Source organism: Berghia stephanieae, chromosome 2, assembly GCF_034508935.2.
Source record: "Berghia stephanieae isolate SIO BIC M18660-M18661 chromosome 2, UCSD_Bste_1.3, whole genome shotgun sequence".
Lineage (NCBI taxonomy): Eukaryota > Metazoa > Mollusca > Gastropoda > Nudibranchia > Aeolidiidae > Berghia > Berghia stephanieae.
In genome coordinates, this window is record NC_088361.1 from 88498973 (window position 1) to 88508445 (window position 9473).

Sequence of the window (9473 nt, forward strand, 5' to 3'; positions counted from 1 at the left end):
TAAAATTGTTTTTAAAAAAATTTGACTCACATCATAACAATACGTATATTATGTCCATTGGTTGATATTAATATTTAGATTTGCACGGTCACGACCTACAGTTTACGTATGTGTATATTTGTCTATTATGTGTAGGTCAGTTGTTTGCACTGTATTTAGCTGTGTAAAATATAATTCAAAGTAAATATTGCCGATTCGAGCTCAAATAAATGAAATAAAATAGTCAAATTTAATGGGAGCTTCAATTTAATTAGCGAATAAAGATGGTGTTCACGTTTCGGGTTTTTCCCCTTTGTCAACAAAGTACGATGCATGAAACCCTAAAGACATATTATTAATTCGTCTTTGAAGTTTCATTCATACGTCCATATCATAAATCAGATAGAAGCTTCCGTTCAATTTAACTAGACCCTCTCTATTGTCATTTATGCAAACTACAAGAAAATGAAATCTGAGAGATGTAACTTCGAATCGAATTATGGAAATACTTTTTGTGTAGTTGAGGGATCAGTGATGAAATCAAAACAGACTTAGATACCCAAATCTCATTAATATTCATTATTTCTTTCCTCCCACGCAAATAATAAAACTCTTTTTTTTCATCCAGTGAACATTTGTTGTGGTATCATTTCCTTTTTTCCCTCTCTACACAAATATTTCATGAAATAAAATCAGCAATATCCTATAGTAAAAATCAATGTGCACTCATTTGCAGGTCTGATAACCCAATTCCTTATGGGCACATTATTGTAATGGAAATCTTTTAAAAAATGACGAAAATATTGTGCATTACAACAATGTTAAACTAGGCCCATAAGTGGATTTGGATGTCAGACCTGCATATATGCACACGTCGTTAAAATCCATTTTTATCACCCGCTAAAAAAAAGTAGACAAAAGAAAGGAAGAAAAAGGCTTAAAGTATTTAAGTCACAGGAAAATAGTTTGAAATAATGAAGGCTAATATTTGCATTCGACTATTATATTATTATAGTATACAAAAAAAAAATATAATTGTAGTATTGAGACAGGGGACTTAGATTATGTTTATTATGAAAATAATTGGTGAGTTAACTGAGATTATTATGCTTTAAGTTTATTACTGATCAGCTAAAAATCATGAAAGTATGACTTGAGTACGTATTTTTAACTAAGTACTGGAGTCTCCGTTGATCTATCAGTTTTTCTTGGCTAATGACCGACATTCATTCTTGTCTTAGATGCGATTCCCATCCTAGAAAGGCTGATTGGTTTTGAATAATAGTAAAATGACTAGTATTTACTTCTTTTTTTTCATTTGTTTTTTTTTTTAAATATAATATTTATTTGTGGACTGAGTGTATGTGTCAGTTTTTTTTCTGTAAACTTTATTTTGAAAGGGTTTATCGATAGCTCAGTTGGTAGAGCACTCGCTCCACACGCAAAGGGACCAAGATCGATCCCAGGCACTGTCCACCCAGCCGCGATTGAGTAGCTGGGTTTGTTAAACCTGGCAGAAAGTCCTTAGAGGTTGACTAGCGTCCTAACCAAACAGGTAGCAAGCAATTGCTACTGCCCGTATAATGTTATAGAAATAGAGGGATAAACTCCGGCTCCATGGGCCTGACGTATTTAAGGGCTCCTTTTCAAAAAATACATTTTGAAGACCACCCGATGGCTTTGATCGTTTTTATCAGACATGCCCACTACTACGAAAATTTGGTAGAGTTACGAAGTATTGGCTCCAATGTCAGAACTACATGAGCATCTATAAGTCATTAACACTCTCCTTACCGATACTTTTCAGTATTTTCCCAAAATGGCAGGCTTACCTAGCAGAAAAATTCATTTTGAAAAACTCAAACAAGCTCTCTAGAAAGCAACTTTATGTTCTTATTAATCAAACAAAGATCATTCTTCAAATTTTGTGATGTACAAGATAAATCTGAATAAGAAAAAGTGTATATTGTGTCGTAACGAATGTGACGATTTTGCTGCAGGTGGTAAGGAGAGGATTAAATAATAAAAAATTATTAATTACGCCTATTATTCGCTACAGCATCATAACATCCCGTGGCCTAGGCATTCCACGAAGATATATAGATATTCCATGAAATAGGATGTTTTATGTCAACAGGAATCACCAATGTTATCTAAGTGAGCAAATTTGGGGTTAATAATCTTGCCCAAGGACGAAAAACGAAAGTGCCTGAAGCGGGATCACAGTAAAATGCCTTAACCACTGCACTCGGCCACTTCGTCATAAGTCATTAAAACTACTCGAAATGAGGACGGCTGATGCTATAGTGCATAATTTTACGGATTGTGAAGTGTTATTTGATCGTGTTAGGGTAAATAATTAACATGTAAATTTAAATATAACGACTATTATTTTGGTCTCCTAAAAACTACGAATTTTTAAAATTTTCAAGTAGGCAGGTTTGATTATTATTAATCAATTGTCGCCATAAAACACATTCGGAATAAAATGTAACAATACATTGTTATGACGATATTATCCTCAAACACAACACATTCCAAAAACCACACATTCCAGAGAAGAGGTGTTTGTTTTTTTCTTTATATCCCAGCGGTTCTTCTTGTGTTTACAAGGATTAGCGATATACGAACTGTGTTACGGAGTTAACACGTTTCAGTAGCCTGGTCTTGACTAATTAGATTGGACGGCTGTGCCTAATAATCCCAGGATTAAGTCTAGGATACAACACAATTTGTATTCCAATAATAATATAAACAAGGTAATCAAATGTATCGGCCGGGGTATAAGAGGACATACTGTCTCATAACGCCTTAACAAATGTGAATATTTTCATTATTTGTGGGGCTATGTGATATGCCACACGCCTTCAGAAGGGAAGGTCCTGCGTTCGAATCCCGAATGAGTGGCACATAGTTGAGTTCTTTGTAAAGGCTCTTTGGTCACATTCTCTCATCGTAGTAACAGGTGTAAAATGAGTATCTGGCCGTTAAAGAGGTTGTCTTTGTTTGAATAAACTAGCAACGAGCATGTCTCGTCTTGTATGTCAAATGTTGCTTCTGAGTAGCGAGTCCTTGTCAAGCGCACTGAATACGTTTAGTGGATGTTGCGCTATAAAAATACTCAAGTGTGTTTCATAATTTAAGTTTAAACTTCGCATTTCAGGGCCATTTGGCACATGGACCCCGGGTTTTTTAGTGTGAAACGGACACAATTAGTTGCTCACTATCCTTTGGGTGGGGCTCTAGTCTATCGCAAGGTACTTTCCGCCAGATCTAAAAGACCCAGATACCTAATAACTGCCAGGTGGAGAGCGGGGTCAGTCAAAATATCTCACCTGCACTCGGGATCAATCTCCGTCCCTTTGCGTGCCACGCGAGTGCTCTACCAACTAAGCTATCGAGGGCCTGATTAGAAATAACACTACATCGAGACGGTCAACTTTTTGTCTTAAATGGCAAACAGTCAAAGCTTCTCTCTGCAATATCATAAATAAATACTACATTGGATTAAAACAAAAAAGTAACTCGTTAGATGTATTGCATTGGGCTCGGAAATAAGATAGGACATTAAAGTTAATTAGAATACCGTTTTTCATTTGTGATAAAAAGATATATCTACCCGAAAATATTTTATCCAACTTCTATCCTTCTCTCTATATATACGTCACCCCACCCCCCTCGCACATATATATATATATATATATATATATATATATATATATATATATATATATATATACACACACACACACACAGACACGATGGCCCCAAGAATATATAGCAGCTTGCAAGGTCCGTAGACCTTGAGTGAGTGCGTGAGTCATAATATATCATTAATTTATTCTTATGTATTATAATAAAATGGTATGTGTGCCCTTCGACTATCACTTTTATCTATATTTATTATTTGCCTTATACAATTAAGTATTTAAATATATTTTATATATCTATTTTATTAATTCTTCTAATTTTGATTTGGCAATCTGGTCCACAATATAGCTACAGAAAAGGTGAAACCTAGGAGATGCGCGATACAAGGGCGTATAACCGTGCTTTGTATTTGATATAATATTTGTATGAAAAAAGTCAATACTAGTATTAGCAATAAAGATAGCGATTATCAATAATGACATTATTGGCATAACGATAAAGTTAAAGTCAAATATAAACTATAGATATTATTAGGTTTAATGGTCTAATACACAATGTAGATATCGCTCTGACTGTTTTAGAGATTTGAACAAAAAAAGGTTTTAAAACATTTTCTTTTTCTTCAGTGCAAACCCGTGTTATTGTTTATAATAGGGCAAAGAATCGTGATGTCACACCGTCTACTCTTCCGGTTCCAAAATCTTTGGAAGTGTGTTATGTTACAAGTCCTTCATATTGAATCATAAGGTGGCATATTTATTTTAGTACCTGAATGTATAAACATAATCTTAAGATTACGGAACGTAACAGAGAGAGGATGGATTATCTTTATTGAAGACAATCATATATTCAGACTAGAAAATAAGATGGCATCACTCTAAAAGTAGACGAATAATTATACAAGGGATGTATCCCATCCTCCGGAAAAGTGGTTTTACACTGCCAATGAGATCGGAACCAGTTTTATGACATCACGCTTTTGTTTCCTATTAAGTTTGTCGACTCGCCGACTTAATATAGATAGTATGCGCTTGGCTAAGAAGTTCACAACATTGCCATCCGGAAGTATAACGGACCGACACACAAAACTGTGTGTAACCATGAACTTTTATAATCTGGATAATACAGTTAAGTGAGAATTACTCACAAACGTGGGTGGCAAAAAACAATATCAAAGAACCGAGTGACGTCAACTTCATTCCATCTATATCGGGATGAATCGGACCCCAAAGTGTGAATTTAAAGATAAAACTAAAAGAAATGCTAATCGTTTTAGTTCCTGCAATGTGAGAGATTGTATTTATACTCCATTATAACTTGTAGAAATTGGATTTAATAGTCTGATGTCACGTCGCCCAGCGGCCATCGTCGTTCTAAACAAAGAAAATCGGCCATTGTCCCGCCTTTCTTCCGATAGTTTAGAGCCAGTTACAAAGTTATCATTCGTCATTACGAGGGAAGTAACGCCATGACTGTTGAAGCTTATTAACCCCAATTCTGTGCGGCTATGTGGTCTAGTTGTATAACACTCGCTTTCGGATCTGAATATCCTGGTTTCCAGCCTCACTCGGTGCATAGTTGAGATCTTTGAAAAGCCTCTTTTTACTCACATTCTTTCACCGTATTCAGGTGTTAAACGAGTACCTGGCCGTTAACAGCGTTTTCTCTGTCGGAAAAAAATATTATATCGCCTAAAATAGTTCTTCATGTTACTTGTTGCTGTTGGTCTTGGACCCCCTGTAAAGCGCATTGAGCACGTTTAGTGGATAGCCATAAAAAAGCTTACGTTTTTTTGTTTCGTTTTTTTTACATATTTGTGTCGATTGATTCAATTTCCAGCATTTAACTTATCCCGACAAATGTCGCTTAGAGACAGTCGGTCTCATGTTCTGGAAATGTATTCTGCATTTCTCTCAGAAAAGATGGCTAAATGATAAATTAAGGTGCAGGCTCTGGTGTTAGATGAATGTCTGAAAAAGTGTATGAACTAGTGCCTAGGTGCACATATTTGCAAGTCTGATAATGGAATACAATTATGGGCCTGATTTAACATTGTTGAAAGGACGATATTTTGCGTCTGTTTGAGATTATTTCCATTACAACAATGAGACCATAACAATTTGGGTTACCAGACCTGCAAATAGGTACACGTCGAATAGTGCCAAACAAATCAGGAAAGACAAATACAAGGTTAAAAAAAAAATCTTAAAAAATTAGCTTGTCTCGATGCAGACTGATTTTTCGAGATCCGTTTTTGTTTCTTTTTCTTGTATTTGTCTGTCTTGCTTTGTCGAGTACTGTATCATACACACTTTTTCATATCTTTATTTATTGCACTTAAATTTAGAGGCTCACTTTATTCACCATATAGAGCACGTTTTGTCGTGTCACCAGACATACATGTTTATTAGGGTAATGTAAAAACCTGATGCACAGGAAGGAAGCAATTTGGATTAAACGAGCCTTATGACCATGTAGTTTTTTTCCGATACGCACTGAATACGCTCTTCATACACACACACACACACACACACACACACACACAGAGAGAGAGAGAGAGAGAGGGAGAGAGAGAGAGAGAGAGAGAGAGAGAGAGAGAGAGAGAGAGAGAGAGATGGTGGATACGCGGGCAGCAAATTCGCGCTTATTGGGTTACTCTCGACGGATGCTTATTTGAAAGTCCGATAACCCAAGTTTTTAAAGGCTCATTGTTGTAATTGGATTCAGTAGTCTGATGTCACGCAGCCCGGCAACGGCGGCCATCTTGGTTCTAAACAAAGAAAATCATTACTTTTTATTCTTCATGCTGGCTAGAACTTTTCATTCCCTATTCATATGCCTTTTGATCAGAATGTGTAAAAGTCAAAACATGATCAAATTTATGTGTTTTTTTTTTTCCTCTGGAAAGGTTTATATGCTCGCCGGAGAAATATTTCATACGGGCGTCCGCCATTGTTCCGATAGTTTAGAGCCAGTGTTACTAAGTTACCATGCGTCATTAGGAAGGAAGTGACGTTACGACTATTGAATCCTATTGAAATATTCTCGAATCAAGACATTGCCCATTATTACAATGTTAAATTAAACACCATAATTGTATGTGATTATATGGCCTGTATATATTTGCGCAATTCAGTTTCCTTAATATGGAGAGTTTATCATACGATCCTATTAATGCGGAAGTTATACGAGAATTCATCCCATTGTACCTGGCACGTCATTAAAATAGAGGAATAAACATTTCCCAGGGTGAAGGAGAGAGAGAGAGAGAGAGAGAGAGAGAGAGAGAGAGAGAGATAGAGATAGATAGAGAGAGAGAGAGAGAGAGAGAGAGAGAGAGAGAGAGGTCCCAGGTGTGAGGGTTTTTGCCAAGATGATGGCCATTTAAACCGATGGATATTTGAAAGACGAATTTTCTGACCAAATTTTTAAATATGATACGTTTCAAATTCACAACAGAACATATTAAAAATTCCTTTGTACTCTCTTCCTCGGTAGGAGACTTTCTCGAAATGGCATTAAGATGGAGATCAAAGACAGTGGGTGTGAATATATTATACGTAATTATAGAGAATAAAAAGGTACGAAATTAGGTTGATACGAGTGAGGAATATTTGTGTATGTTTGTGTGTGTGTGTGTGTGTGTGTGTGTGTGTGTGGGTGGGTGGGTGGGTGGGTGAATGGGTGTGTGTGAGTGTGTGTATGTGTGTGTGTGTGTGTGTAGGTGGATGGGTGTGTGGGTGTGAAGGAGTGAGTGAGTGAAACAGAGAGAGAAAGAGAGAGAGAGTGTGTGTGTGTTTGAGAGAGAGAGAGAGAAAGAGAGAGAGAGAGAGAGAGAGAGAGAGAGAGAGAGAGAGAGAGAGAGAGAGAATTTGGGAGGTATGATGGATGATTTAGTTTTGTTAAGCCTTTTATTAGTTTACTACAATGTCATTGCATTTCCTTTTTATTATTTTTTTGCTAAATTATTTTCAGAAATTCATTAGTCTTTGGCAATACCCAATGTAATTTTCTAGAACTGAAAAAATAAAGTTCAGCTTATCTTATCTTATCTTTTCTTATGTAAAAGTCCGAATTCCCTTACGCAGAGAGTAAGAAATCGTTCATTCTATCCTCAATAGATTCCGATTTCGTTTTCTCTGAGTAAAAGACATGTTCAAACATATTATGTAAATGACACATTAAAAAATAGAATCTAAATTTAGTGAATTCCAACACTTGAAAATCTGACATCACAAATTATTATTGCAAACTTGATATAGCTATATCATTACGCGTTACTATTTATGGAGAGAGGCAGAATAATATAATATTATAAAACTCCCGAAATCACGAAACAAAAATCTAGACTATTTGGACACTTTTATCCAAGCAGAATGAAAACACAAACACTAAGAGAGTCCTATAATGAAATGGTTAATGTTTCATTTGACAATTTTAAAGCTGAATTGAACTTGTAAATGTGATCCAAAACATTATGACTCTCTTGATGAAATTATAAGAAAGAAATATATGACCTACCTTGCCAAAACTGTATCATGTCATTCTGATTTAGAAGCTATAGAATGAAGGCATTGTCAACAATATGACATTTTAGGTTAATGTTTCATGCTTAACTGAGGAAATTGAACAAAATAAAGTGACGGTGACTTTAAAAAAGTCGCCTTTCTTTTACTTTTAATTTCAAAATCACTTTTGAAAATCTAATTCCACTCGACATATTACCGGTTTGAGAAGGTGGGGAACCCATTCTAATTTGATATCTAAACGATAAAAATGGCTTAATCCAAGTGGTGCAATTAATTTGAAGCTTTTGAGACAGCTGGCGTGCGTTTCATTTTCACTAAATTCAGCCATTAAATTTTATTGCGATGATAGCACTGTCGTACTCTGAAAAAACACGTATTATAAATTTTGGCCGGAAAACTCTTGATGAAGTTTCAGGTTTGAGAGTTTTTACAAGACGAGGATGATTTTAATCGATTGATATTTATTAAGTACGAATTTATTAGTCAAAAATTTCAAAACCAAGATTATTTGTTTTTATGGTACGGCTTTGTGGTCTAGTGGTAAGACACCAGAATTCTAAGCTGTAGGTCTCTAGTTCGAATCCCAATGTGGATGATGAAAAAGTTGAGTTCTTGATAATGACCATATACTTATTTCCATTTTTTCAGCGCACTTAAGTGTAAAAAGAGTTCCCCTGGTAGGTAATAGCTTTGTCTCTGTCGAAAACAAGTGTAATATTGCATTCAAACAGGCGACATGATTTGTTTTTAACTGTAAGATCTCGTCCTACACATATAAACCCTCTTCCGCACTAGGACAGGACTGTCCCGGGACAGTCCTGTCCCAAATCTGTAACATATAGAATTTAGAGAAATCTTCCGCACCTATTGGGACGGGACAAAACAGTCCCGTTGTGTCCCAAGCCGTTGTGAAATGCTACAAAATCAACGGGACAGGACTGTCCCAGTCCCGTGTTCATATCGTTTGTGATAGTAGAAAAATATAGCAGACTTCCGCACTAGGACAAAAAAGTCCCAGACTTGGCGGCGCCGTGTCAAAATTGAAATGCCTGTCTTTATTTTTTGATTCCCTACTACTACTACTACTACTACTACTACTACTACTACTACTACTACTACTACTACTACTACTACTACTACTACTACTACTACTGTTGCTTCTGCTGCTGCTAATGCCACTAATATATTAATACCTACATCCCTTACATTTTGTATTTATTTCCAATTCCATTGTATTTATTTTACAACAATAGTCCACACTTTATTTTAGTTCACTTTCTTCTATACTGCATTACACAGTTCCTACCCGCCTCC